Raw genomic sequence first — 10,276 nt, 5'->3', positions numbered from 1 at the left:
GCCAGTAGGCTACAGTAGGTTGTATCTCTCTAGGTCATGCCAGTAGGCTACAGTAGATTCTATCTCTCTAGGTCATGCCAGTAGGCTACAGTAGATTATATCTCTCTAGGTCATGCCAGTAGGCTACAGTAGGTTGTATCTCTCTAGGTCATGCCAGTAGGCTACAGTAGGTTGTATCCAAGTGGAAACAATTATCAACCCAATATGGAAACCCAAATGTGGACACGTGACATACCGACAACTTTGATAAAAAACACTATAGGAGTTGTCTCCAGATCGCTATGCATATTCATGCTAATAGCTTAGCATCTCTCTCCATTGAATACAGGCGGTACATATTCATGCTAGTAGCTTAGCATCTCTCTCCATTGAATACAGGCGGTACATATTCATGCTAGTAGCTTAGCATCCCTCTCCATTGAATACAGGCGGTACATATTCATGCTAGTAGCTTAGCATCTCTCTCCATTGAATACAGGGGGTTGACGACAACAACCCTCATAGAATATAAACAATAGATTACAATAATAAGATGTATCCACCAATCCAAAGAAAGGATAGGCGGGAGCTAGACAACCCACAGTGCCGCTTTGTGGACAACGACTCCCCTTGTGAGGGCTGAGAGACATCTTGTCAGTATATCCATAATCTTTGTTGTAGCCAACCCAAATCTCACATGGCACTATTGGGAGAACGGTGTGTAGTAAATCATCACTACATGAAAATCACTACATGCCGTGCCCCCCAGTCTGCGGTCAGAAGATAGACCCTTCTCAAATATATATTTTAAGTCACTTTTTGGAAACGGAACGGAGAAAACAAGGGGTAGCTTGCTCTCTATGTCGTCTGATTCTAGACATATCAGTCATCATCCTGGGCCCTCCGTTGAAGAGGTATTGACGAGCCAACTCCGAATATCCAAAGTTAAAAACACATTTAAGGCGGTACTTACTGGTGTTAATCAGATCTCCTATCTCCACCTCTTCATCTTTCAATGTGACAGTAATCTCTCCTTCCTTCTTCACTCCAAAAACTGCATCCTCCTCTTTCTCTTCCGCCTCTTTTACTGTAACATCTTCCTCCTCTTTCACTCTGAACGCGTCTTTCTCTTCTTTCACTGTAACGTCTTTCTCTTCTTCTTTCACTGTAACAGCCTCACCCTCTACTTCTTGTTTTACTGTTACATCCTCTTCTTCCTTCTCCTCTTTCACGACAATGTTCAGCCCCAGAGCTTCTTTCTCTGTCCAGCAGATCACCTCTTCTTTAACAAGAGGGGAGAAGCTTACTGAGCTCATGGTCGGGGATGTTAGCTAGCTAGCTATCATTAGCGACTAGGCTAGTGCTAACTTAACCAGTCAGCTACTATAGCTGACTAATACAAAATAACGTAATATTAAATTAAATAGATTAACAAGTAGATACGACATAAGTGTGTCTACAACACAGTAGGTAATATACACCGAAAGCGTCTAAATAGCTTGAATCTTCCGGCTATGTTGGCTAGCAAGCTACCGAGGTGGTTGACGAGCTGTTTATGAAGAACCGTCCACTAGATTATACGTCACGCTGGCAGCGTCGCCTGAAAGACGCACATCGCCGTCTGCTGACTGAAGGGGAAACACAGTTGAGGATCATATTTTATTTTCAGACAAAGATTCTTTCAAATGGATTTAATTAAATAATACCATTATATTGAGACATACAAAGACAGGAATGTGTTGATTGATTACTGCGAATAAAAAATGTTTACTACAGCACATTTAAGGCAGTTTCATTATGTTATATTACATCTAAATTAGCAGCTAGCTACTGTAGGTCTATACTGCTCCTACATGGTGTAACAATACATCATATAGATGTATATAATGAACAGACTAGGTCTATACTGCTCCTACATGGTGTAACAATACATAATGTAGATGTATATAATGAACAGACTAGGTCTATACTGCTCCTACATGGTGTAACAATACATCATGTAGATGTATATAATGAACAGACTAGGTCCATACTGCTCCTACATGGTGTAACAATACATCATGTAGATGTATATAATGAACAGACTAGGTCTATACTGCTCCTACATGGTGTAACAATACATCATGTAGATGTATATAATGAACAGACTAGGTCTGTACTGCTCCTACATGGTGTAACAATACATCATGTAGATGTATATAATGAACAGACTTGGTCTATACTGCCCCTACATGGTGTAACAATACATCATGTAGATGTATATAATGAACAGACTAGGTCCATACTGCTCCTACATAGTGTAACAATACATCATGTAGATGTACACTACCATTCAAAGTTTGGGGTCACTTTGAAATGTCCTTGTTTTTTAAAGGAAATCAAATTATTTCATTTATTTACCTGTTTTTGCTTTGTCATTATGGGGTATTGTGATGTCATTATGGGGTATTGTGATGTCATTATTGGGTATTGTGTAGATTGATGAGGGGAAAAAATTATTGAATCAATTTTAGAATAAGGCTGTAGCGTAACAAAATGTGGGAAAAGTGAAGGGGTCTGAATGCTTTCCGAATGCATTGTATATATAGGGGCAGTACTTAGTGACACCACTTCATGAAACAGGAGGTACAAATATATAACATAGATTCACAGTATCAACATTCAATGTATCAAAATATATGACCAAGCTGGAAGTGGAAACGCCAGCCCAGCCACAATCCTAGAGGTTCACTGATGATCAACCTCCTCCTTCACATCTGACTCCTGATGATCAACCTCCTCCTTCACATCTGACTCCTGATGATGATGATCAACCTCCTCCTTCACATCTGACTCCTGATGATCAACCTCCTCCTTCACATCTGACTCATGATGATCAACCTCCTCCTTCACATCTGACTCCTGATGATCAACCTCCTCCTTCACATCTGACTCCAGTGATCAATCCAGAGCGTCTTCTTTTTTGGGGAATCCCGATGGACGACGTCATCCAATAGGACGTCATCACCACCACCGCCCACAAGTTAATTGTCATTCAGGTTATTAATGGGAAGAACATTAGCAATATGTCCTGTCTGGTAACTTGTCTCGTTCAAAGGATTTACATTGGCAGGTGCACAGGGAGAAACCCCATAAAAAAAAACTCAGTTGATCTTAAACTGTGGAAACACTTTTGGAAGTCTTTAACTCATCAAAGTCTGTGGCCTGTGATGTTGGGACAAATGATAGTCCCTTATTATACAAGAGACAAAATCCACAAATTCTACAGCACAACGGCAGAGTCATGTCTTCAGTGTAAAACTAACAATGACTCAATAATCCTTCTGGGAATGTTATGATGTCATAAAGTTATGGGCGGAGTTAGAAAGTTGGCTGTCAGAAGTACAGTTATACAATGTAAAATTACTTTTAATCTGCCTGTCTGTATATTTCAAAACATGACATTTGAGGGTGCAGTGAGATACCCCAGAGTTGGACGATACTTTTCTCATCAATCATCTTAAATGAATGCACTGAATATGCATAAGCAATATAAAGAGATGGGGTGAAGGAGTGGGGAAAAGTACATTTGACACAAATGACCTTCATAATATCAAAGAACAAATGTGTGCCTGAGGGGAAATTAACTTTCATACAGCCAAAAGGGGTGAGAAATTACACCAATACAATTTGCACTAATGTAAATAAACACAGATGATGGAACATATTCCCTTTTGCTTACGTGATGAACCACTAAGGGGACAAAAATATTTACCATCTAAACCATGTGTGACCTCTTACCTCTCTGGCTGTAGAAGTGTTCTTCCTAACCAGTCCCTCAACAGCTCGCTGACTGAGCTCCACCCTCACTGGGTCTTCAGAGGAGAGGAAGGCTGAGGAGGGATGGAAGGATGACTGGATCAGTCAGTCAATAAAGTGTAGAGCTGCTGTCTGACAAAATCACTATTTTAGTAGTTCATTAAAGTAAATAAGGCTTTATGACTGCTGAATACCAACTATCAATCACTTAGATCATGTATTTTCAGGTAGCGATACATCTTTGGGACGTCCCTAGCCCGTTGAAGTTGACATTTAAAATGGTTAAGTTAGGGGTTAGGGTTTAGGGTAGGGATGTCTCAAGAATCCCTAGAGGATACCCTAGAGTTATTTATATTTAACTTGTCTGAAAATAAAATCTACATTTTACTCAACTTCGTCCAGTCAGCAGATGGACTAGATGCCGCTTAGGCCGCCCGCTGTGACTCCGTCAAGAATTCAGACCAGAGCAAGTTGGTATGAAGGTCTGGTTATTAAATGGGTACATAGTTCAATAGTAATATCCTCTAAAACGCACTGGTGACAAACTTTGCTGCCCTGTTTCCAGTTGTCCACATGGCTCGGAGAACCTATTCAAGTAAGTAAATAGATTTTGGAAATGTAAAGAAACAACGATGTATTATTAGCTAACTAGCTACAGTGCAGGCTAACTCAAATGAGCTGCTAAATGAGCCAGCTATTTGGCTAGCTAGCTATCTAACCAACTTCAAATACTGTATAGATAGCTAAGTGAATTAAATATCACCAGCTACCTCGCTTCATATTAGCTAGCTATCTATTTATCACTGTAAAAAACAAACTCCAAATGCATTTGTAGGTAGCTAGCTAACAGCCATGGAGGAGGGTGAAAGGAAAGCAGCCCCAACTGTCAGTGAGAGAGGAGGCTATTCTGGATAGGGCAGGTACTTTGTGTAGTTCCTGTCCCTAGAAGTGAGGACGGAGATAATAGTAACATAATATTCAGTGTGGTGTAATTTGACTATAATGAAGTGTGTTTCTTGTGAGGTATTCTGTCCTCAGATAAAGAGCGCTATGAAAGCCAGTCTACATATGAAGAGGTCCCAATGAAGAGCAGTGGTTCTCAGTCCTGGGGACTCAAAGAGGCACATTGTTGTTTTTGCCTCAGCACTGCACAGCTGATTCAAATGATCAACTCATCATCAAGCTTCAAGTGGTATTTATGTAGTCATTTGTGATGCCATCCTTGATATGATCCTGTTATTGTCACATGCTACACATGTACATATACAGTGGGGAGAACAAGTATTTGATACACTGACAATTTTGCAGGTTTTCCTACTTGCAAAGCATGTAGAGGTCTGTAATTTTTATCATAGGTACACTTCAACTGTAAGAGACGGAATCTAAAACAAAAATCCTGAAAATCACATTCTATGATTTTTAAGTAATTAATTTGCATTTTATTGTGTGACATAAGTATTTGATCACCTACCAACCAGTAAGAATTCCGGCTCTCACAGACCTGTTAGTTTTTCTTTAAGAAGCCCTCCTGTTCTCCACTCATTACCTGTATTAACTGCACCTGTTTCAACTCGTTAACTGTATAAAAGACACCTGTCCACACACTCAATCAAACAGACTCCAACCTCTCCACAATGGCCAAGACCAGAAAGCTGTGTAAGGACATCAGGGATAAAATTGTAGACCTGCACAAGGCTGGGATGGGCTACAGGACAATAGGCCAGCAGCTTGGTGAGAAGGCAACAACTGTTGGCGCAATTATTAGAAAATGGAAGAAGTTCAAGATGACGGTCAATCACCCTCGGTCTGGGGCTCCATGCAAGATCTCACCTCGTGGGGCATCAATGATCATGAGGAAGGTGAGGGATCAACCCAGAACTACACGACAGGACCTGGTCAATGACCTGAAGAGAGCTGGGACCACAGTCTCAAAGAAAACCATTAGTAACACATTACGCCGTCATGGATTAAAATACTGCAGCGCACGCAAGGTCCCCCTGCTCAAGCCAGCGCATGTCCAGGCCCGTCTGAAGTTTGCCAATGACCATCTGGATGATCCAGAGGAGGAATGGGAGAAGGTCATGTGGTCTGATGAGACAAAAATAGAGCTTTTTGGTCTAAACTCCACTTGCCGTGTTTGGAGGAAGAAGAAGGATGAGTACAGCCCCAAGAACATCATCCCAATCGTGAAGCATGGAGGTGGAAACATCATTCTTTGGGGATGCTTTTCTGCAAAGGGGACAGGACGACTGCACCGTATTGAGGGGAGGATGGATGGGGCCATGTATCGCGAGATCTTGGCCAACAACCTCCTTCCCTCAGTAAGAGCATTGAAGATGGGTCGTGGCTGGGTCTTCCAGCATGACAACGACCCGCAACACACAGCCAGGGCAACTAAGGAGTGGCTCCGTAAGAAGCATCTCAAGGTCCCGGAGTGGCCTAGCCAGTCTCCAGACCTGAACCCAATAGAAAATCTTTGGAGGGAACTGAAAGTCCGTATTGCCCAGCGACAGCCCCGAAACCTGAAGGATCTGGAGAAGGTCTGTATGGAGGAGTGGGCCAAAATCCCTGCTGCAGTGTGTGCAAACCTGGTCAAGAACTACAGGAAACGTATGATCTCTGTAATTGCAAACAAAGGTTTCTGTACCAAATATTAAGTTCTGCTTTTCTGATGTATCAAATACTTATGTCATGCAATAAAATGCAAATTAATTACTTAAAAATCATACAATGTGATTTTCTGGATTTTTGTTTTAGATTCCGTCTCTCACAGTTGAAGTGTACCTATGATAAAAATTACAGACCTCTACATGCTTTGTAAGTAGGAAAACCTGCAAAATCGGCAGTGTATCAAATACTTGTTCTCCCCACTGTATGTGCCCATGCATCTATCAATCCAATGTTATCATGATTTGTTATCAGGGATATTATACTTTAGTAATCCACAATGACCTGGTGATGTAAAAGTCTAATAATGACATTGTCTTCCATATTCCTACAGATACCTTGTAACTGGAGATTCCTTCAAAACGATTGCCTACAGTTACCGTGTAGGGCACTGCAAGGTTGGGTGACCAAGGTCATCTGGGACTGCCTCCTGGAGGAATTCAGGTGTGTGAAGGCTACCTGTGTCCTGCGTAACTTAATGAGGATGGACACGAGGACCAGGAGGGGATCTGCAGCTCGCCGCCGTGTCCCAGAGGAGGAGTCTGCTGCTCTGCAGGATGTTTCAAGGATGGAATCCAACAACGCAGCAAGAGAGGCAATCCATGTGCAGGAGATCTTCACCTCCTACTTCTTCAAAGAAGGTGCTGTTCTCTGGCAACACCATAGACTACACTATGCACAACCAAAGGCTCTTTTAAGAGGGTGCTGTTCCCTGGCAACACCATAGACTACACTATGCACAACCAAAGGCTCTTTTAAGAGGGTGCTGTTCCCTGGCAACACCATAGACTACACTATGCACAACCAAAGGCTCTTTTAAGAGCTATTCACATTGCAATAAGAGTATTCTTCCATTTACTTAGCTATGTCAACTGCAGTTATTCAATTCACAGTTTCTCTCCCTTTGATTTCTACTTCTCAGGTGAGGGTGCTGTTTAGGTGAGGGTGTGATGTCTGTGCAAAAATAAAACAGGCTATTTTAAATCACCCATATTGAAGAAATGTAGAACAATTAGACATCCTATAACCCACACCTACACACTCATGTATCAATCTGATTGATGGATTGTGTTGTGCAGTAAGCAGGCTCAGGTGTATAACTGTGGCTCCTTCCACCTTCAAAGAATAGGCAAGAGGGCCAACCATAGAGAATAGTAAGACACTTCATTATTTCTATAACTATGCTATAATTGTTTGTCCTCTTGTGTCCGTTCATGTTTTTCAGCATAAAGTACTCTGCAGCCACTTAGTGTGGTGTGGACACCAGGTGAGGCCACACACAGATTCCTGTTGAACACTGTGGCTTTAACTACCTTATTTTCTCAATAACAGTCTCTCTCCTTCACTTCATCCCTCTCTCCCCTTCTCCCTAAATCCTCTAGGTTATATCAGCTGTGTCGGTGAACCCCTCCCGCATCTGAACTGGCTACATAGAGGGCACAGCATGATCAGAGGTGAGAGGTCACTTGGTCAGGTCAACAGGAAGTATTATTAAAGAGATGCTTTACATTGAAATACAGAGAGATGCAGTAGTCCCAGAGTTAATGATCCCAGGTCAGTTTATATTATACAGGAAGTATTATTAAAGAGATGCTTTACATTGAAATACAGACAGAGGTGCAGTAGTCCCAGAGTTAATGATCCCAGGTCAGTTTATATTACACAGGAAGTATTATTAAAGAGTTGCTTTACATTGAAATACAGAGAGATGCAGTAGTCCCAGAGTTAATGATCCAAGGTCAGTTTTGCATTTCACCTCCTGATTGATGACTAACAATGTTAGAATATAAATAAAAACACAAGGCTTAAACATGCTCTCTCTCTCCATCTGTCTCTCGTCTGCAGATATGTTTTCATGTGAGAGGATGCCAACCCCTAGTCCCATCATCGCCACCTCACCTGCTTTTAAGATAACCTTTGGGCCGACTAGAGACACTATTATGTAATGGTGATGAACTGAGAGAATATTTATGTAGCACTGTGATTCATTAATCATGTGCTGCCTTCCCTGCTCCTATGTGCTTACCTCTTTCCCTTTCTGTCTTTTACACCTCTCTCTCCACCTCCTTTTTCTTCCTCTGTTTTTATAATTCACAACAGATTGAAGGACAGATTGAACTTGTATTTATAACACTTGGATAATGAGCTTTTCAATAAAGCGTTTCACATTCTCTACTGGTTGAAATGAAGTGTAATGTGATGAAATACTCCACCTATCCTGTGTTTATCAGATCAATGCAGATGAAGGGCATTAGATGTTGAGATGAACCGGTGTTGGAGTATTTACATGATGCATAGGAAGTGTAGTGTTCTGTTTTTAACATTATATTTCTGTATATATGAATTGACTAGTTAAATCCTGTTTCTAGTCTATTAGTTACAATGTGTAACCATTGATGTCCCAGGACCAAGATTGGTAAACACTGTTGAAGTGTAGAATTGTAATACATACATGCAGACACAGTGTCATTCAAAGACTGGAATTTGATACTCCTGGTATTGGATATGACTGAATAATCATCTCAAAGACATTCATACCTAAACTGCACCTTTATTTGCCAAGGTAGAGTACATGATCAGTGAATATATTAAATGTACAGGCTACAATGTGGGGATCTCATGCATGGTAATAACTACATGTATATACGACTTGCATCCTTGGCACAACATGATATTATATTCTACTCAATCCATAGGCTTCATTAATGTCATTCAGGCTGTTTTGCAGTTGATACAACTGGCTATGATAGCTGAGGTTCATAGCTAGGTTCTGGACTAATATGTATACCAAACGTTTGGGTCCATACACAGATCGGCTAGCTAGCTATACATCCATGGGCATACAGGGATTTTAATCATCCACTGCACAATAAGCAAGAACATAGCTAGCTACGTTATTTCATCTATCTGCATGGTAAATATCAGCAAGGCAAACTTACAAAATTGTATATTCAATTTGCTGTAAATTCTTCAGCTAGCTAGATTCTATACATCCACTGTTACACAAAACGAAAGCCTGGTTTGCTGGTTGTTTCATGAGTCCCTAAAACAACCAGAATTACAATTTCATACTCATGTCACAACACCCATAAAGCTAGCCAGCTAACTGGCTAATGTAAGCTAGTCAGCTATCTGGCTAATGTTAACTAGTCAGCTAGCTGGCTAATGTTAGCTAGTCAACTAGCTGGCTAATGTTAACTAGTCAGCTAGCTGGCTAATGTTAGCTAGTCAGCTAGCTGGCTAAATCGCGATTTTCGTAAATAACTTTTATGTTAAAAAAATGCATAATCGTTTGTCTCTACATGAACTAACATTCCTGTCAACTGTACATGTTTTTGCATGATTTTTTTATGACGATATAATCCCTTACAGTTTTTGCTTCCATCCTAGTATATCTGTCCGACATCTTTGATCCACTTCAGTTCTGTGTAGGGTTACCCCTCTCTCCCAGTATTTATGTCCGCCATCTTTGCTGAAGAAAGTATAACAGTCACTAGTGCAGCAGCCTCCCCCGGTCCTAGTGCCGGCCCGGTAAAAAGTAGATGATGCGATGGAACGGTTGACGAAAATAAGAAATCAGAGAAAAAAATATATTGACTGATATTGAATTATTTAGGGGGGGGGGGGGGGTGGTAATTAACATTTTAGGACTAGCTATGTTCCTGATTCCTACCTACCTTTTGTCTGAAAATTAAATTGACATTTTACTCAACTGCGTTACCCACTCCATTCAGCAGATTGCGGTCTGCGACTTTAAGGCAATTCTGCTACTGTGACGTATAATCTAGTGGACGGAACGCTTCTTTCAACAGCATCAACAGTCAGTCAGCCA

Source organism: Salvelinus alpinus, chromosome 2, assembly GCF_045679555.1.
Source record: "Salvelinus alpinus chromosome 2, SLU_Salpinus.1, whole genome shotgun sequence".
Classification (NCBI taxonomy): Eukaryota; Metazoa; Chordata; class Actinopteri; order Salmoniformes; family Salmonidae; genus Salvelinus; species Salvelinus alpinus.
The sequence above is the reverse complement of the archived record's forward strand: the minus strand, read 5'-3'. Positions refer to the sequence as shown.